Raw genomic sequence first — 8,627 nt, forward strand, 5'->3', positions numbered from 1 at the left:
GGGACGAGCCTCACGCGCCCCGGCCACAAGTCACTTGGCTGCGGCTCTGTGAAGGGGCAGCCCGAGGGGCCCCGCGGCAGCCAGCCCCTCCTGCCTGTGCCACCGAGGGGGAACACGAGCCCCCGCGGGAAAGTCGCCCTGGCACAGCTTGCACCCGGTGGGTGACCCCCTTGGCTTTTTTGTGGAGCCGGTTGTTTATTGTCCGAGGAGGCTTCCTGGCAGCGGGCACATTCCTCGCATTCAAGAGGACTTGTTTATTTTTTTAAAAGAAATCTGGGAGCCCGAAGACGTGGTCGCAGTTCAGCGAGTGTCCTGGTACATGAGGGAAGCTCGCTCGGATCCTAGGATGACTGTCACAACCACGATGGGCTCCATGGCAAACTGCCACCGCTTCCTGGCCCAGACTATAGGTCCATCTTGCCCAGTGTCCCATCACACAGTAGTAGCCTCTGTTAACAGGGGGGCTAACTGTTGCTCTGTGGGCTTAAGGCCCATGTCCTCAATGGGCACATCTACACTAGACGCTTTGCTGACCATTAAGTTAGGCTAATGTGCCATTTGTTAGTACCAATACATACAGGTACTAGAAAAACAGAGTATTAACTAACGTGCCCCAGCACATGAGTAGACCCTGACCCAGTACAATTTGTTCCTGGTCAGCCCAGGCAGAGGGGGCCACCACAGCTGCCTGGCTAAGTAAGCCCTGATCTCCTCAGGACAGGGAGAGCTGTCCAGGGAGCTGGGACACCTCCCCCTGGGGCTCAGGGGCAGCCCTGGTGTCCCAGAGACTGTGAGGGAGATCCACCTGCCCCCTGTGGCTCAGGTCTGACCCCCATGTCCCCTGCCAGCCTGGGGCTGGCACCTAGGGGAGCCCAGAGATTTCCCTGGTTGCTGCAGGCAGGCAGAGCAGGGCAGGAGCAGCCCTGGACTAACCTGTTCCCATCAGGCTCAGTTTGCTCCTGACGGGGGCGCACATGCAGACACATACCCCTAATGCACCTTAATTTTCTGCGCAGAAAATTCAGGTGCACCCACTGAATGTGTAGATACCTCCAGTATGTATGAAATAGGCCTGTCCCACAGTGCAGTGATCCTAAAAGGGAGAGAAGACTGATGACCAGGGTTTTGTCCACTGCTTCTCTCTCACCTGCAGCCTCCAGAATTTAAGGTCTAGGAAGTTCAGATTCAGAGGCTGTACCCCTAACTCCCATGCTTAATAGTTACTGATGCCCCTTTTCTCAAAGAATTTGTCCAGTCCCTCGGTGAATCAAACCAAACTGTCAGCCTCCCCCACATATAGTAGCAAGAAGTTCCACACCTCAATTATTCACTGTGTGAAAAAGAAATTCCTTGTGCTAGTTTTATATTCATTACCTTAAGATTATTTCAAGGGTGTCACAAGGTGCCACACAATCTTAACACTATTAGGGATGCAAACATGATGCACATAATAAACCCAGAGATTTCAAACAGAAACATATATTACATTCTCTTCCTTTGTGGTCTTTTCCAGTTCTTTAAAATATAATAATTGCTCTATTATTTTTCTGTCATCACAAATGAATGAAATCTAAGAGCTGGTATTTTCTGAGGGTTGCCTTACATCTATTGAGGGGTGCCACAAGTTTATTGGGGGATGCCTCAAATTTATCAGGGGGTGCCTTGAGTCAAGAAAGTTGAGAACCATTGGGCTAATCTATGCCTTTCAAGGAAAGACAACCTGTGGGGGCTGGCGACCACCCACAGAAACCGGTGGCGGCTTCGGCAGTGACCAGTCTCAGTGGGGGCATGGGTCTGTGACCTAAACACACCAATATATGTATGAGTGTATGTGTATTCTGAAATAACACTGATTTTTAACAACAAACCAATATTACTTAAATGACTTCACTTATTAAAATTGGAAGTTCCATCCATATTCATGAAAGCATCTGCATTAAGTTGAAGTTTGAGTTAACAAGAGAAAACAGCCAGGGTGAAGAAAAGAACAGGGAGAACATGATTACTAGGACTGTGCGAAACAGCACTGTTCCTTTTCGACTTGCATTTTGATGTTCCAACAGAACAGCATTTCGTTTCAAATTTCATTTCAACTCGAAATTGCTGTTCCAGTTCATTTCATCAAAACAGTTTTGCTGTTTCAACACGCTTTTGACATTTTGCACATAGGCTATACTGGGGAAGTTCAAAACAGCCTATAACTTTGTCATTTCTGGTCTGATTTGGATGAAACTTGCAGGACTGGTAGCCTCTTCTGAGGGCACGAAGGAGATAGGTGCAGGGGTTTCAGGACAACTGCACCTCAAATTCTTGAAAGCAAAAAAGCTCATGTCACGTGTATGCGTTAAGCCACAGCAGGGTCAAAACTGCAGGCACGCTAGCCCCCACTGAGGCCGTGAAACCTGCCAAATTTCAGGGAGATAGGTATAGGGGTTTGGGGGAAACCGTACCTCAAGCTGCTGACAAGCAAAACTTGTGACATGGGTGACACTGTGTGTGTTAAGGAGCAGCAGGATGAAAACTGCAGGCCTGCCCCTGCTGAGGCCAGAAAGCCTGCCAGCTGTTAAGGAGATAGGCGTAAGGCTTCTGGGTTCTGGGGCCCTGCACCTCTGGCTACTGACAGGCAAAACTCATGACATGGGTTCTTGTGGGTCTGTGTCTGTCTTGGGGCACAGGGGGGTGAACACTGCAGACCTGCTAGGCCCCGTTGTGGCCACAAAGCCTGCCATCTGTCAAGGAGATAGGTGCAGGGGGAGTCTGGGTTCAAAACATTTTGTCTTGCCTCATTTTGTTTTGAGGCTGTTTCAGAGCTCTCTGTTTCATTTCGATTTTGCTGTTTCGAGCTCAAAACGAGTCAAAACAGTGTCAAAACGAAACTACAGGCAATATTTCACACAGCCCTAATGACTACCTTGAACAAATGGAGGCATGTCCCAGAAAGGCACGATCTGTATACCCAGCAGGGAAAATATGGAGTGTCACACACATGTGCAAGCGGCAGGGAAAATATGGAATGTCACACACATTTGCAAGCAGGCAGCACATCTGTGAATGCAACACATCTATGTCATTGTATATATATACCATCCATATGCAAATTCAAATATCTGGTGTCCATTGTACAATAGAACGAAGAGCTCTGATAACCCAGTCCACCAACTAGGCCAGCTGAGCTGGTTCAGAGGTGGGGATCTCTTCCATGTATAGTAGAGATCATAGAGTTTCTCCCTAACCCCTGTGACTTTCACAAATGGGCACCAACATTTATTCAGGGCTTTCAGCAAAGTCACAGTCTTTAGTTATCAGCCATTTTTAGGTTGATAATATATTTTCATTACTTCTGCAATAGTTTTACCTTATCAAAAATCATGCTGCCTCTTATGCTAGAATGTATTCCTATGTGACAGCAAGGAGTAAAATAAATCAAATTCACACATTATCTTGTTCTTCCAATTTCTGTAAAATGTGAATGGTCATTTTGATCTTTCATTTTGATCTTTCCTTATTTCACATCAGTGTAATGTAATTACCTTAAAATGGAGCTCCTATTGATTTTCAATGCAATGAAAGCAGAAATGACCCAAGACCTAATCACTCTTCAGACAATAATTTATACTTTTTTTTCCTCTTCAAAATTCATTATAAACCAAATTCAGTAACTATCCATTCACCAGTACTATGCACCTCTGTCTTATAATATTTGGGAAAATATAACATGAAGAAAAACAAGCAAGCCATCTGCTGCTGGGGAAAGCTCATAACATAGGAATGAATTATATGATTGATAGTAGAATACCTTGCTCTCATCTTTCAAGTTTAATTTATAGCTAAAGCAATATTGAGGATCATTCAGGTCAACTTCAAAGTATATGTCAGATATATTGTCTGTCAGTTGGTAACATTCCACATACACACCTCCACACAAACTTCCTGGAAGGCCTAAACTGTTTTCTTGCACAAATAGAAAAGAGCTAATTTTTATTTGCTGTTTGAAAGGTTTAACTGATAGCATAAAGATGAGAAGGCTTCAAAGATCTAGCCTTTTTGTTATTCTTTTAAACTTTTGTTTGCACATGGCTTTCTATTTACCTTTCAGAAATCATTTTACAAAATAATGGACCAGGGCATTCTTAATTTTTTTAAATGAGACAACATAGTGAATCAAGGTGCTCCAAAGTATACAGAATGTCTATGCTACAGTGTACAAGGGCATGCTTCCTCAGCCACTTTCAGCAGTGCCCTGAGTTTTTCTATGGAGGTATTAATCCTTGTTTTGAAAAAGCAATCTCTCACCTGATAAGAATTAATCTCCCACTAAACAAAATACTCAAAGCACAGTGTTTGCTAGAGTACCAGCCTGGTAAATTAAAGAAAAACAGCGTTTTGTCATTTTTTCTACATACCTGTAAAGAAGTCATTTGTCTTCATTAATAATCATTCTATTACAATAAATACATAAAAGAGGCATTTTAGTGGTTTCAAAGGCCTTTTAGCTAAGGGGGAGCATTGTGTTTAAGCTATGCAGGTAAAACTAAGGTCTCATTGGATTGCTTTTAAGACAAATAGCTGGTCATATTTTGCAAAGGCTGTAGCTGCAAAACAGCCTTTACCATTTTTAGCCAGATGTAATTCCACCATGGAAGCAATATTTTCCAGTTACATCTTGATCCCTGTTATTTGTTTTGGTTGCAATATGTAAGGTTATGTGAAACAAACAAAATTACTTGAAAGTTAGATATTAGGATGAGCTTGCTTTTATTTTGATTTATAAAGGGTTCAATTCTGTGAAGAGCCAATCATTAGTGCTGACATCCAGTTGTTGCTAAATGTTTCTACAGAGAAGAATAAGCAAATGTTTATGCCTGTACTAAATGGAGTAGTGATGAGCATACAAGCATTAGGTAGCCCAGGGCAGAGACAGGTGCTAACAGGACAGCCCTTTTTTAAGAGCGTTACTTATATTTGTTGGCAACCAGGAGAAGAGTGTGTTTCTGAGCTGTACTGAGAAGAAATTGCAAGCAGTGATTACCATGATAGCTAGTCAGTCCAGAAAAGTCACAGAAGTTTCTAGGAATATAGCATCCCTTCCAGCAAGTTGCTGGTCTTGTGATTCATAGAAGTCATATTGGTCACAGATCTCTCTGATTTGCTCTTTCGCTACTTGCTAATAACCATGCAGTTCTTCCTCACTTAAAGCTCAATTTACACTTTAATATCAGACTGCAGGAAGATTATGGTGTATTGCATTGTATATAGTCACTCTTAGAATGCTATAGTTCTGGCATGGAGCTCATATACCAACAGTTCCATGATTGAAAGGTAAGTATTGGAAGGTAACGCAGATGCTAAAAAAACAGAGATTGGCTCTGATTGTGTTTAAAGAAAATATGGCATGAAAGTGTCCTGTTTCTTGATACTCCCCTTGCTCCTCAGTTTCTGTTCCTCTCTCTTCCACATGGTTCAGCTGAAACTCTTAGGCTAGGGACAGACATTACACATAAACCGGTTTAAGTGATCAGAAATTGGTTTAAACCAATAGCAGAACAGCCATTCAGTGCACAGAAACCAGTTTGAGATAAACCTGGTTGAATGTAGTATCAGATTTAACTGATTTGGCTCAAACCAGTTTATGCAATGTCTGTCCCAGACCCCTTGCTGGTTTAAATTAAACCAGACTTCTCCAGCATCCCAGCATGCTCTTGGGGAGGCAAGATAGTCCCCTGTGTGTAGATCCAAGCCCTGAACCTGTGAGCCTAGAGCTAAGATCTGCAGGACCAGACTGAGAGGTGAGAAGTGCTGGCAAAACCTGACAATCATCACATATGCTGGAGATGTAGTTAAGGGAAGTTGCAGACAGCTTCACCAAAGAATGCAGAGAGCTATATTTACATTATAAAGCAGAAAGTGTAAAAGGTGGGAATACCTAAACAAAGCTTTTATGAATGCCTAGATGTAAGGAGATATTCTGTCCTCAGGATTAGTAAAACTTGTCTTCCTGCTTTATATTTTAAGTTAGACTAAGTTGTGTATGCTGTGTTTTACTGGGCTGTATCTTAGTTTAGGCAAAGATTTTTGGTAGTTCCCTGTTGTATGCTTTGTCAGTTACTGTGTTCAATACATGCTTGCTTTAGAGAAAGGGCTCTTCCCCATCACCACTCCTCAGTCTGGCAGCAGCTATATTTCCTGATTTAACAGAGAATGTGTGTGCAGTTATTAATCAGTTTAAGCTGTCCAGCTTAGACTAACCTGCAAAGAGTTAATCAACTCAGGCTTGGGCTTTTTAAATGTCTGTCCCTAACCTTAAGCATTGTCTCTGTAACTTCCATTTGCAATAGCCTTTTCCTGAAAATCTGTAGATCCACTTCTGAAGGACTACCAGTAGGAACTATACAATAGATAGGTCATTTTGACCATTGTGTTTGTGTTTGACCATTGTGACCATCTGCTTTGGAACAAATTAGATAATCAGCCAAGAAAACCACCTGTTCCTTTAGAAAAAAACAGTGGCTGTTAGCCCTAAAATGCTAGGTGTGGTTTCAGAGTTTCATCTCATGGGTAGGACATTTGGTTTGTCTTAGCTCTAAAATGTAATTCTAAATGGAGATTTTCTATTAACATCATAGACTTAAAACGAATTTAGAATGGCCTCAAAATATTTTTACAGACAATGTACTCAGTTTACAAAGTTGAGGGGGTTTTCTTCCTTTTGAGCCTTGGAAAGTCATCCTGGAATCTGAGGACCAACCTGCTAGTCAGGAATTATGACCAATCATAACAGTTATAAAGGCCAAATGTAACCCCTGAGCTTGCAGCATAAATAATTGAAATTTGTTATGAGGTTCTTTTCATGGTATTTAAGAAATAGAATCCACCTGGCTCACTCATTGCACTTACTGTCCTGCAGAGACTATAAAAATCAGTTTTACTTTCTAAATACACACAGAGCTAGCCTTAGGAGTAGGCAACATGAGCGATTGACCAGGGTCAGGGGCCACCACATACACATGCACACACACACAGTGGTGCCCCTCCCACAAATCATCAGCGCTACTGCAGGCGGGCAGGTGGACAGGTGAGTGGGATGCAGTCGAGCAGGGAGGCAGAGCCACCCACACCACCTCCAGCTGCTGCTCAGGAGGAGCTAGGCTGGGCAGCTCTGTCTTCCCACCAGACTGTGCCCTGTACCCATGCCTGCTTGCCTCTGCCTGCTGCAGCACCAATGACTTGTGGGGGGAAGGGGAAGCTGGGAGAAGTGCTGGGGGTGTGGAGGTGGCAAAAACCAAATTCATCCAGGGTCCCATTTTCCCTAAAGCTGGCTCTGAGACAGCAAATCTTCTGAGTGAGAAAGAAGTGGCTATTTTCCCAATATTGATGGCTTAGAAATAGTATTTAAAGGTCCTAAATACAGAGCCAACAAATATCACTTTTCAGAGTAGTACCAAAGCCAAAGATAAGTGTTCACTCTGTATTCCAAGATGATATACATACCTTTAGCCACCAGCACCAGTCCTCCCCCCTGATTTCTCCTGTCATTGGGAAGAAGAGATCTGTCTGGTAGCTATAGATTCCCCTGCTCTCTAATCATTATCAAATCAGCCTCACAAACTCCCTTGAGAGGTAGGGAGAATTACTACAGTTTTAAAGATACTGGTGGTGTGGTGGGGAAGTTAAGACAAAGCCCCTAAACACATACTTTGGATGACTGTGGGAGATGATGGAATAGAACAGTTCCTCACCTTTTCAATCACAAGCTCATTCTTCCCCATTTCTCTCACAGATTAGTACTGTACACACTGTTTTCTTGAATCCAGAGCAAGTATTAGGCCCGCCTGGTATGTTATCACCTGGCTTTACAAAAGTAGATGAATTAAACATATGAACAACTTATAATTGCACATTAAATAATACATTTGATAACAACCTGAAAAGCAACTCAGGAAACTGGCTTGGCATGTTTGCCTCTCAGTAAATCCATATTGAATTTACTCTGGTTGCAGACAAATAGATTAGTGTTCGGTTTGACTTGGTCTTAATTGCCAGTGCTTCAAGTTTGACTTGAGAGTCAAGTTTGTTCCTTCCATTTCTGGTATAAAAAATTCGGCAACTTGGACTTTCATAATTCTGAGGGTAGCGCATTAGCCAGGGGAGAGTGCAGCTCTCTCCCTTAAGTGTTGACTGAGTTGCACTAATGGGAATAAACGTTTCTTTTTGTCAATAAAGTAAATAGGTATGTAATAGGGAGCTGAGCTGTTTGAGAAAAAGGGTTATTTTCTGACCATGCTCCCACCCTAAAAAACCTCTGTCAGTCTTTCTGCTACTCCAACAAAAAGGTAGACTTTGCTGAGTTGAATTATTTTGAAAGTAACTGATGATTGTGGTGTATACTGGCTGGCAGAGGAAAATGTTTATATAATTCAGGCTTGCTAGTAACCCTCTTCAAAGCTGAATATGATGCCAGTGAAGCTGCTGGCTATGTAAGAATGCTTTCACATTTCCTTGCTTTTACTGTTTTCTATCACAGCTTGTTTTCTTTTAATTAGTACATGTACTATTTTTAGTGACCGTGAACAAAAATGCATTGTGTAGACTAAAATGTGGCCAAGCAGCATGAAATGTTATTTGGGGAC

Source organism: Crocodylus porosus, unplaced genomic scaffold, assembly GCF_001723895.1.
Source record: "Crocodylus porosus isolate Cpor-Errol unplaced genomic scaffold, CroPor_comp1, whole genome shotgun sequence".
Taxonomy (NCBI): Eukaryota; Metazoa; Chordata; order Crocodylia; family Crocodylidae; genus Crocodylus; species Crocodylus porosus.